General features: G+C 45.0%; 1 pseudogene; it reads right to left on the bottom strand.

Annotated features, from left to right (window-relative positions):
- Positions 1–6,308: 6,308 nt before the first annotated feature.
- LOC144275000 (olfactory receptor 10C1-like) lies at positions 6,309–7,242 on the bottom strand (annotated as a pseudogene).
- Between the last annotated feature and the right edge of the window lie 698 nt (positions 7,243–7,940).

A 7,940-nucleotide genomic window follows, 5' to 3' on the forward strand; every position in this document is an offset into this window, starting at 1 on the left:
AGCAGAAACTCTGGCCACCATGCTTCAAAAAGTCAGTAATGATGAATATCAGAGGATACAAATTAGGGACAAGAAAAGAACATTAAGGATAATTATGAGATGAAGAGGTGGGATGGGAGAAGGATGTGGATATTTTAAATGTAAACTTTAGTGTGGCTTAGGTAAAACCATGGAAAGTATAGTAAGGGAGAGAACAGTAGCACACCTAGAAAGAAGACGGTTTATAGATAAAACACAAAGTGGGCTCCAGTAAGGTGGGAGTGTGATTGACCACGCTGTCAGGATAGAGACAGAAGCACAAAAAAGCATGAGAATCATAGAATTAATTATACTAATATTCCTGAGCATAGAAAAAGCCTACGATGTGTTCTGGAGAGAGGAACTACTTCCTAAAGTGGCCTCAATGGGTAACATAGGAAGAATGTACAGATGGATAAGGAACTTCTTAGGCAAAAGAACAAGTCCAATTTGGGAAAGCTTTCTCCAGCGTATAGTAAATTGCAAGTGAAACTCCACAGAGCAGTGTAGTTACACCAGCCCTCTTTAACATCATGATAAATGATCGCCCTGAAGAGATGAGGATAGGAATAGGGATCATGTTTGCTGACTGTGCCATATGGATCAAAAGCAGAAACCTTGAAAGTGCCACCAAAAGAATGATGATGCACTTAAGAGAAGTGCAGAATGGGGAAAGAGGTGGGGCTTCAAATTCTCATAGACAAAACTAAGGAAATGATCCTCACAACATGGAAAAGCCAAAAAGATGTAAAGTTATAGCTATATGACCAACAGATAAATATACTGACATTACAAATTCTTTGGTGTGATATTTGATAACAAGCTCACTTGGAGGGACCATACTGAAAATATGAGATAAGTGCAAAAGTCAAATACCTTTGGAACATCCTGGGGAGTGGATATGAAAATGGTGGCAATGCTATACAGAGCACTAATTAGACCAGTTATTGAGTATGGATGCCCGGCCTTTGGGTCAGCCATGAATACAAATCCGAACTAGATTATATCCACACACACGCATTGCATATCAGGTGGTGAGTTCATTACTGTATCTCTGTACTACAGATATACGCATTTCCATCAGCTGCTGCTAACTCTTAGAACGAAGCTCCCAGACTCAACCTTTTTGGGTCAAAGTACGAGATAATAGTGAAGATAGCACTAAGCTAACCGGTTCGGACAAAAAGTCAACATTCCCCATGTAAATAAGGTACAGAAGTGGATAGCTGATCTTCATGAAAAGAAGGGATTGAAAGAGACCAAAATGTATAGCTATGGGAAAATATTCTATCCTTAGAAAATCACCCCCAGTCGGGAAAGACGTGGAATTATATGATGAAATCAATAAAAGAATGATAGACAAGATGTCACAATTATATTGATTTGCTATAAGTGGGGACTCTATTGACAAATACATACAGAGGGTTCCAAAGAGGAAGAACAAAGTGGGAACAGCTTCCTGTGTGCCCTCACTCGGACTCAAGAAAGCTGTATGACTAACTTTGTATCCGTCTTTATGGCTGAGATACACAGGTATTATGCTAGCACTAAATCGTGCTTTAGATGTGTGGCCAGCTGCTGTGGCCATCCTGTCTGACTCTTTATCAGGGCTGCAGCAGGCAACTCACAGTGGTGAGTCTGACAGCAGAAATGATTCTCTTAATGATATATTACTGCTAACAGCCAGACTGGTGGAACTGGATATAACCAACGTAATCGCATGGATCCTGGTGCAGACAGGGATAGCAGGCAACGAATTGGCTGGCAAAAAGTGTTATTAATCACAAACAAGTTGACCTCGGGATCCCCTTAAGCAAACTGGCATTTAAACACCTAATCAAAAGTGAGCTAAGGAAGGAATGGCAAGAACTGTAGGCAAATGAAACGAAGGGGAAAAAAATTCCTGATTCTGCCTCCGGCTCTGACCCTTGGCTTGACTCTTGACCCTGATACTGACTCTGACCCCTGGCTTCAGTTCCGGGATCTCCAGCTCCTACCACTTGTCCTACCTACCTTTGCCCAGCATCCTGACACAGACTATGTATCGTAAAAATGAATACAGATACTTCCCACATTCTTCACAGAAGGTGAATCTTAAATTGCTCATGCTTAATTACTCAAGCACTTTAATACCCCGGTTCGGAAGGTGATATATAAATGCAAAGCAGCAGCAGTTTGGAATTGGGTGCTCACCTCTATTCATAGGACAGCTCTCACTGGAGTCGATGAACTCATTTCTCAGGGTTTGAGAATACCTTTTATTGGACCAACTTCTGCTGGTGAGAGACATGTTTTCGACACACAGAGCTCTTCAGGGTTTGGCAGACAGGACTCCAGTTCCACTGAGGTTCTTGTCTTTCATCATTCTGCAGAAATGGGACTTTCTCAGTAGAAAGAAAAGGAGTACTTGTGGCACCTTAGAGACTAACCAGTTTATTTGAGCATGAGCTTTCGTGAGCTACAGCAGTAGAGACCTGCAGTTACCTGAAGGGACAGAAAATGGGCTTCCCCTTCGATTTAAAAAGTGTAAATGCTCTCTCATAGTTGCATTCTCTCTTCGTACTTTTCAAAATGGTCCCACTTTGACCTTTTTCCCACTTGGTTCATTTTGTGTCTCCAAAGCGTTGTAGCTAACAATGCCCACTGTGAGTTGCAATTATACAAGTCCCATTCTACATCACATTTTAGTCTAATGATCCTTTTGTGGAAAATATTTTAGATCATGGACAAACACCAGCTTACATTTTTGGGAGATGGCTGTCCAAGGTGATGGCCAGTTATCATGTACTTGCACCACCCCGAATTAGTATTCAAGAGATGCTGCCATCTAATGGGCATTTTTGAAAATAGTGGCCCATGTCTCACTCTTACAACATGCTGCCACCTAGGAGCCATTTTACAGTATAACTTTCCCATTATTGTATTGGCTACTGAACTCTATTGGTCACTAGTCAGTATTTCTGATGCCCCCCCGCCCCATTTCCTCTACTCTGCTGCCATCTAGTGTCGATTTCCCAGCATGACAGCCTGTTGCTCTTCTCTCCTATGGTGGATTCTTCTCGCTATAGCTGCCTCTTTCCCATTCTTAAAAAGAAAAGGAGGACTTGTGGCACCTTAGAGACTAACAAATTTATTAGAGCATAAGCTTTCGTGAGCTACAGCTCACTTCATCGGATGCCTGCAAGTGGGGAGATTTTATATACACAGAGAACATGAAACAATTGGTTAGTCTCTAAGGTGCCACAAGTACTCCTTTTCTTTTTACCATACAGACTTTAACAAGAGTGATCAGGTAAGGTGAGCTATTACCAGCAGGAGAGCCGGGGCGGGGGGGAACCTATTGTAGTGATAATCAAGGTGCGCCATTTCCAGCACTTTACAAGAACAGTAGGAGGGGAAATAAACATGGGGAAATAGTTTTACTTTGTGTAAGGACACATCAACTCCCAGTCTTTATTCAAGCCTAAGTTAATTGTATCCAGTTTGCAAATGAATTCCAATTCAGCAGTCTCTCTTTGGAGTCTGTTTTTGAAGTTTTTTTGTTGAAGAATTGCCACTTTTAGGTCTGTAATCCAGTGACCAGGGAGATTGAAGTGTTCTCCAACTGGTTTTTAAGTGTTATAATTCTTGATGTCTGATTTGTGTCCATTTATTCTTTTATGTAGAGATTGTTCATTTTGGCCAATGTACATGGCAGAGGGGCATTGGTGGCACATGATGGCATATATCACATTGGTAGATGTGCAGGTGAACGAGCCTCTGATAGTGTGGCTGATGTGATTAGGCCCTATGATGGTGTCCCCTGAATAGATATGTGGACACAGTTGGCAACAGGCATGTGAAGCAGTTATGAGTGAGGACAAAGTCACAAAGTTCAGCCACCAGGTTTGCCGTGACATTATCAGGGATACTGTTCTTGACGACTTGTAGTCCATCTTTGTGTGGAAGGTTGGTGTAGAGGGCTTCTACATCCATAGTGGCTAGGATCGTGTTTTCAGGAAGATCACCGATGGATTGTAGTTTCCTCAGGAAGTCAGTGGTGTCTCAAAGATAGCTGGGAGTGCTGGTAGTGTAGGGCCTGAGGAGGCAGTGTTTGGGGACAATGTATACCTTCAAAACAGCGTCACTGCTACGGGTACCCGCATGGCCCCACAGTATGCCAACATTTTCATGGCTGACTTAGAACAAAGCTTCCTCAGCTCTCGTCCCCTAACGCCCCTACTCTACTTGCGCTACATTGATGATTGATTCATCATCTGGACCCATGGAAAAGAAGCCACCATGATTTCAACAATTTCCATCCAACCAACAACCTCAGCCTGGACCAGTCCACACAAGAGATCCACTTCCTGGACACTACAGTGCTAATCAGCAATGGCCACATAAACACCACCCTATACCGGAAACCTACTGACCACTATGCTTACCTACATGCCTCCAGCTTTCACCAGACCACACCACACAATCCATTGTCTACAGTCAAGCTCTACGATACAACCGCATTTGCTCCAACCCCTCAGACAGAGACAAACACCTACAAGATTCAAGCATTCTTACAACTACAATACCCACCTGCTGAAGTGAAGAAACAGATTGACCGAGCCAGAAGAGTACCCAGAAGTTACCTACTACAGGACAGGCCCAACAAAGAAAATAACAGAACGCCACTAGCCATCACCTTCAGCCCCCAACTAAAACCTCTCCAACGCATCATCAAGGATCTACAACCTATCCTGAAGGACGACCCATCACTCTCACAGATCTTGGGAGACAGGCAAGTCCTTGCTTACAGACAGCCCCCCAACCTGAAGCAAATACTCACCAGCAACCACACCCCACACAACAAAAACACTAACCCAGGAACCTATCCTTGCAACAAAGCCCGTTGCCAACTGTGTCCACATATCTATTCAGGGGACACCATCATAGGGCCTAATCACATCAGCCACACTATCAGAGGCTCGTTCACCTGCACATCTACCAATGTGATATATGCCATCATGTGCCAGCAATGCCCCTCTGCCATGTAGCGTGCTTTAGCAGGGGTTTCCCATCCATTCAGTGCCTTTCAGTTGATGTGGGTTCCTTTTCCAATGGAAATGCATAGATTGAAGCTCCCATGACAGAATCCCAGTGGCTCTCCACGCTGAGATTCGCAGAGACGTTTAAGGGAGATAGGCATCCATCTCCCATTTAAAAGAGATTTGGGTGACTAGCTCCGTCAGGTCCCTTGGGAAATCCTTTCCACAGAGTCGGAGGCCTACAATTCTCACTGGTGCCCAGCTCCCCGGCCTCTGGCCAAGCCCTGACGTGCTCCCAGTGACTGAGCCAGCACTGCCGTGTTTGGCATCACAGGAGTTCTGCCCGTTGGTAGGTGGTCGCCGCTTCCTCTCACCATAAGTTGCCTCACCCCCTGAGGAAAGGGCCCTGTGTGGAGCAGAGCTGCCTGGGGTACCTGAGGCTGACTAGACACTGTGCCCTCAGAACTAGCCCTGTTGGACATTGGGCTTGTTGCAGTTAGTTTTGGGGATGCTCATTGTAACAGGTCCCCTCCCTTTGAACTGCTCTGTGCAGCTGGTGGAAGCAGAGCAGCTGGTTTCCCTGCAGGGCCATGAGCAGAGTCCCTCGTCAGTGACCGTTTGACAGACCCGACCCCCGGAATGGCCTCCGTTCTACGGGTGCCCTAGCAAACCCCCAGCTGGGCCTGGACCGTCCCAGTGGACCTGGCGTGTGAGTCTACCTCTTTGTTTGCCCAACCTCTCTGCCTCCAAGGGCCCGGTGAGCCTGGAGCTGTTGCTTTCCCGGAGCTGGTCACAGCCGGGTGTAGTCCAGATAAGAGCTATAACGCTGTTCCTGGTGACGTGTCCAGAGGTCACTGCTGGGGCCTGGTTGCTTGCCTCCGGCCTCTGTGAGTTCAGTGAAGATGGTTGGTTTGCAGAGGGTTATGACTGTAATATGCACAATTTCAGGGGTGGCAGATTTCCCAGCCTTACGTTTCCATCTCTGCTGCACAAGGAGTTACTATTTTTATTGTCCAAACATTTATTTTGATCACGAATGGCTTTTTTAAAGATCTAAACAATTGGTTACAATTCTGTCTCCATTCTGCCTAGTGCCCATAACTCCATGATGGGAACATGGTTATGGCCACCTCCCTCCCTGGTCCTTCCACTGAGGTGGACAACACTGAGTGCTGAGATTTTCACTAGGACTTTTCAACTTAATTTTAATGGGGGATGATTGCTGAAATCACCCAGACAGCCTGAGGTTTTCAAAGCTAAGTTATTATCTCAGAGTCTCTGCACGTTTTTGCGAAAGCCACATTTACTGAATGCTTTCCTCAAAGCTTCCTTGACCTCTCTGTTTCTCAGGCTGTAGATGAGGAAGGACCAGGGGAGTGAGGACCATATAGCAAAGAGGGAGCACTTTGTTTAGGTCTCTCAGTGTATCACGTTTCGGTAGCATGTAGACAATCATTAGGGTTCCATAGAAAATTGTCACCACAATGAGGTGAGAGGAGCAGGTGGAAAAGGCCTTTTGCCTACTGGTGGTGGAGGGGATTCTGGACTCTGGCAATGATACACACGTAGGATGTCAGGGTTAGTAGGAATGGAGGCAGGGTGAATACACAGGACACTAACCAGTGTGTGTCACTGCAGGAGAGCTCTATAGGTGGGATGACATCAGAATAGAAATGGTCAATGTCATTCGGGCCACAGAATGTTAACTGTGATAGGAATAAAACAAAGATAGTACTAGCCAAACAAGCTTTAACCAGGACCCAGCAGCCAACTAGAGGAAAAACCGAGTATTCATAAGAGTTGAATAGTGCAGTGGTTTACATATTGCTAAATACCGATCATAAGACATCGCTGCTAGGAGACAGCATTCTGTAGCTGCCAGAGCACAAAAGAAATACAGTTGTGTGATGCAGCCACTGACTGAGATGGTTCTGTCCCCAGTCAGGAGACTGGCTAGCATCCAGGGCAGGATGGTTGTGGTGTAGCAGATCTCCAAGCAGGACAAATTCCCCAGGAAGAAGTACATGGGGGTGTGAAGGTGCTGATCAGCCACAACGAGCACCACAATGAGGGTGTTCCCAACCACGGTTGCCATGTAGATCACTAGGAACATCAGGAAGAGAAGAATTTGCAGGTCAGGGAGATCCCCGAATCCCAGGAGGAAGAATTCAGTGATGGCTGTTTGGTTTCTGCAGTCTGCCATTGGTTGTGTCTCGGAACAATAAATCTGTGCGACTGAATTGGAAGGACACAGAGTTAAAAGTTAATTAAATCTCATGAATTAATTCCATAAATATTCAGAAACTCCCCTTCCTCTCCTGGTTACAGGCTGAAATTTTAAGACTAAATTTAGATTTCAGAGCAAAGTGCCAGGAAACTGAGTCTGAGGACAGAACATTGCTCTGATGGGGAAGAGGGTGTTCGACACGGATACCAGTGACTACTATAACAGCCCATTTGTCTCGTAGCCAAATACTCATATGACAGATCAGATCATTTCTCTGTCTATCTGACATACCAGAGCTTAACAATGATGCTTAACTGCTGTATTTCATTTCTGGCAATGGCCAGAATCATGCCATGTCTTATGAGTCAAAATCAAACATCAACTAAAATCTTGGACTGAGATTTTTCAATGTGGTCTAGAGTTCTTAGGCACCGTCCTGTGTTAGATTTCTTTCCATGAATTCTAACAATATATCCGGGTATATTCAGCATTTCAGTGCCCTGTAGGAGAAGGAATAATATTCACCCCCTCACAAGAGATCAGTTCATGCCATAAATTATGAAGTGGAGTAAATTCTCCCTTTTAGTGCCTGTGGTGGTGATGGTAACGTGGTGAGGGACGGGCAGTGCCTTTTCTGTTTCCCAACAGTAGCTATGTAGCAGTCATAAAATACA

This window comes from Eretmochelys imbricata, chromosome 14, assembly GCF_965152235.1.
Source record: "Eretmochelys imbricata isolate rEreImb1 chromosome 14, rEreImb1.hap1, whole genome shotgun sequence".
NCBI classification, from domain to species: Eukaryota; Metazoa; Chordata; order Testudines; family Cheloniidae; genus Eretmochelys; species Eretmochelys imbricata.